Source organism: Somniosus microcephalus, chromosome 8 (assembly GCF_052327205.1).
Source record: "Somniosus microcephalus isolate GS21.2 chromosome 8, FLI_Smic_1.0, whole genome shotgun sequence".
Classification (NCBI taxonomy): domain Eukaryota; kingdom Metazoa; phylum Chordata; class Chondrichthyes; order Squaliformes; family Somniosidae; genus Somniosus; species Somniosus microcephalus.
In genome coordinates this window covers 265,121,198-265,125,561 of record NC_140994.1, presented here as the reverse complement: position 1 = coordinate 265,125,561, position 4,364 = coordinate 265,121,198, and positions in this window count along the sequence as shown.

Here is a 4,364-nt window from a genome sequence, read left to right as displayed (position 1 = left end):
GGCAGTGCTGCACTGTCAGAGGGGCAGTACTGAGGGAGTGCTGCACTGACAGAGGGACAGTACTGAGGGAGCGCTGCACTGTCAGAGGGGCAGTATTGAGGGAGCGCTGCATTGTCGGAGGGGCAGTACTGAGGGAGCGCCGCCCTGTCGGAGGGGCAGTACTGAGGGAGCGCTGCACTGTCAGAGGGTAGTACTGAGGGAGCGCCGCACTGTCGGAGGGGCAGTACTGAGGCAGCGCTGCACTGTCGGAGGGGCAGTACTGAGGGAGCGCTGCACTGTCAGAGGGGCAGTACTGAGGGAGCGCTGCACTGTCAGAGGGGCAGTACTGAGGGAGCGCTGCACTGTCGGAGGGGCAGTACTGAGGGAGTGCTGCACTGTTGGAGGGGCAGTACTGAGGGAGTGCTGCACTGTCGGAGCGGCAGTACTGAGGAAGTGCTGCACTTTCGGAGGGGCAGTGCTGAGGGAGCGCTACACTGTCGGAGGGACAGTACTGAGGGACTGCTGCACTGTCGGAGGGGCAGTACTGAGGGAGGGCCGCACTGTTGGAGGGGCAGTACTGAGGCAGCGCTGCACTGTCGGAGTGACAGTACTGAGGGAGCGCCGCCCTGTCGGAGGGGCAGTACTGAGGGAGCGCTGCACTGTCAGAGGGTAGTACTGAGGGAGCGCCGCACTGGCGGAGGGGCAGTACTGAGGGAGCGTCGCCCTGTCGGAGGGGCAGTACTGAGGGAGCGTCGCACTGTCGGAGGGGCAATACTGAGGGAGCGCTGCACCATCAGAGGTGCCGATTTTCGAGTGAAAAATTAAACCGAGCTCCCGTCTGCTCTCTCAAGTGGGCGCAAAAGATCCCATGGCCAGCATTGGAGGAAGAGCAGTGGGGGAGTTCTCCCCGGTGTCCTGGGGCCAATATTTATCCCTCAACCAACATCACTAAAACGGATTATCTGGTCATTATCTCATTGCTGTTGTGGGAGCTTGCTGTGCGCAAATTGGCTGCTGTGTTTCCTACATTACAACAGTGACCACACTTCAAAAGTACTTCATTGGCTGTAAAGTGCTTTGGGATGTCCTGAATTGCGAAAGGCGCTATAGAAATGCAAATATTTCTTTCTTAACCATTTGCCGATGCCACTGGCATCAATTGCAGGGGCCGTCATTTATAACGTTTGAAGCGGGCTGGCTATTTCAGGCGGTGCCTGTGCCTGTTTAATGGGGCGTGCCGCCAGTCCCGGTTCATTCTGTATCCGTTCCCCCCGCACCCACCCCCCAAAAAAAACGTAGCTTAGAGAAGAAGATGCTGCCCTGCAATTGGGTAGGATCAAGGAGTAACCGCGTGGAGGGAATCAGAATCCAGTCGGCCGATTTTGTCCTCCTCTGTTCCCATTCTCTCTCTCTCTCTCTCTCTCTCTCTCTCTATCTCTTGTTGTCCCTATCTCATTGAAACTTATAAAATTCTAACAGGACTAGACAGACTAGATGCAGGAAGGATGTTCCCGATGGCGGGGAGTCCAGAACCAGGGGTCACAGTCTAAGGATAAGGGGTAAGCCATTTAGGACAGAGATGAAGAGGGATTTCTTCACCCAGAGAGTGGTGAACCTGTGGAATTCTCTACCACAGAAGGCAGTAGAGGCCAATTCATTAAATATATTCAAGAAGGAGTTGGATATATTTCTTAAGGCTAAAGGGATCAAGGGATATAGGGAGAAGGCAGGGACAGGGTACTGAATTTGGATGATCAGCCATGATCTCATTGAATGGCGGAGCAGGCTCAAGGGGCCGAATGGCCAACTCCTGCTCCTATCTTCTATGTTTCTATGTTTAATAGAGGTTTGGATTGGGACTCGTGCTCGGATCAGTCCTGTGACAGACAGACTAGAATCCGTCACTGACACACAAGGAATTCTGTTAGATCCCTCTCCGGGGATTCCTTCATGACCAGTGGAGGAGGCTTCATACAAGGTGGGGCCTGTCCTTGGCAATGCCTTCATAGAATAGAATCATAGAATGGTTACTGCACAGAAGGAGGCCATTCGGCCCGTCGAGTATGTGCCGGCTCGCTGCAAGAGCACTTCAGCCAGTCCCCCTCCCCCGCCCGTTCCCCGTCGACCAAACTGACATGAATCTTGTCATTCCTGTGGAAATGACTTATGAAATAATACTGGGCGGCCTGCTGGTGGCGCTGTCCAGGGAGAGTATAATACTCGGGCATGGGCCCAGCTTGCTCAGGACATTCTTTAACAGGAACTAGTGAAGGACACAACGAGATCTCCATGTTGAAAAACAGTTGATTAAAGCCTTGTTTAATACTCAGACCAAGTGCCTAGTAGTTTTCTTACGTCACAGACTATTACAGTTTTACAGTCCAACACTTATTGTGGGCTAATCCCATTCGTACCAGCTCTGAGTGATGGGGAATGTCATTGACTGAATGCTTTTATTTCCAGATCATTCCTTCAAAGAATAAGGAAGGAGTACGAGAGAAATGTCATGGCTACAATGCACTCACTCCCATCAGCATTCAGTTAACAATACGCAAGTACCATACGTGTCACGATCGATGCCGCGGTGTGTGAAATGGCGCAAAGTCCCCATCGCGAGAAGAGCGAACTCTGGGTGGGCGGAGTTGAAGTTACCTGTCCTTCTGCGGGAGGGTGTGACTAGCGACCCGCACAATTGGGACAGACACTCTGATGGGTGGGAAAAAGGGCAGGAAATGCCGCCCCTCTTCTCACCCATCAGAGTGCATTTCCCAATTGTGCGGGTCCCTAGTTACACCCTCCCGCAGAAGGACAGGCGTGTTGTAAGGGTAAACCGGGAGAGCTTCTTCTCCCCGAGACGGACCCTCTGATATAAAGGGTCGACGTCCGCCTTATTCCCAATCAATCACTCGGAGTCTGGAGGTTCGTTCAGTAAATCAACTTTATTCACAATTCGACAGGGAAGACACTCATCCTGGGATGAATGCTCCCCGATCGCTGAAAATCTCCTGCCTTATATATAGGTTTTGTTCAGAGTCGTGGCTACTGTTTGCAATTAGGTGCATTACACGGATACATTTCTTTCATCATACAGTTAGCTTCGGGTGCAAATTCTTATGACCTGTGTGCATTGGCCTGGTGACCCCATACGTTATCTCTCAATACCTTCCTCAGTTAGTGATTCACGGTTTGTGCACTTTGGCCACGACTTCACCAGACTTTCCTTCTGGACATTGTTCATACCAATTCCTTATATGGTTGGATATATACTCTGTTCCTTAATCCCCTCATCTTAGCTCTTTTTTAACCCTTTCACGTGCGCTAATCAATGTTCCCATTAATTTTTTTTGGAGGGTGCGCGGCCCCTTTAAGGGACTGCGCGGTCCATTCAAAACACTCTGCGTGCGCGGTTTTCCGTATCGGAAAGCCGGCGATCAGGCTGCGCGGGAGGTGAAGAGAGAGCTGAGCGGCCGCACAGCTTAAAGGGAACATTGGTGCTAGTGCAGAGGTGGCTCCACTCGACGCGATTCCTGCAATCGCACCCTTCGCGCTGTTCTCCCTGTTGTCCAGCATCGACTGCCAAGGGCATCTGAGGAATTTAAAGGGGCGTCTCAGACAGAGGTGGACCGCAGCACAGAAACCGGTCGATCAGAGAAAACAAGGCAGGGCTTTGTTCTTCAAATATCTTCCGGCCGGCGAGCCTTTTGCTGCAGTTCGGCCTCTGTTCGAACTTGCTACCTCTACCTGAGGAGCACCTGAGGAGCACCTGAGGGAGCAGCTGAGGGAGCACCTGAGGGGGACACCTGAGGGAGAACCTGAGGGAGCACCTGAGGGAGCACCTGAGGGGGACACCTGAGGGAAGCACCTGAGAGAACACCTGAGGAGCACCTGAGGGAGACACCTGAGCGGGACACCTGAGGGAGCACCTGAGAGAACACCTGAGGAGCACCTGAGGGAGCACCTGAGGGGGACACCTGAGGGAAGCACCTGAGGGAGCACCTGAGGGGAACAGCTGAGGGAGCACCTGAGGGAACACCTGAGGGGGACACCTGAGAGAACACCTGAGGGAGCACCTGAGGGAACACCTGAGGGAGCACCTGAGGGGGACACCTGAGGGGGGCACCTGAGGGAGCACCTGAGAGAACACCTGAGGGAGCACCTGAGGGAACACCTGAGGGAGCACCTGAGGGAGCACCTGAGGGGGACACCTGAGGGGGACACCTGAGAGAGCAGCTGAGGGAGCAGCTGAGGGAGCACCTGAGGGAGAACCTGAGGGAGACACCTGCGGGGGACACCTGAGGGAGCACCTGAGAGAACACCTGAGGGAGCACCTGAGGGGGACACCTGAGGGGGACACCTGAGGGAGCACCTGAGGGAGCACCTGAGGG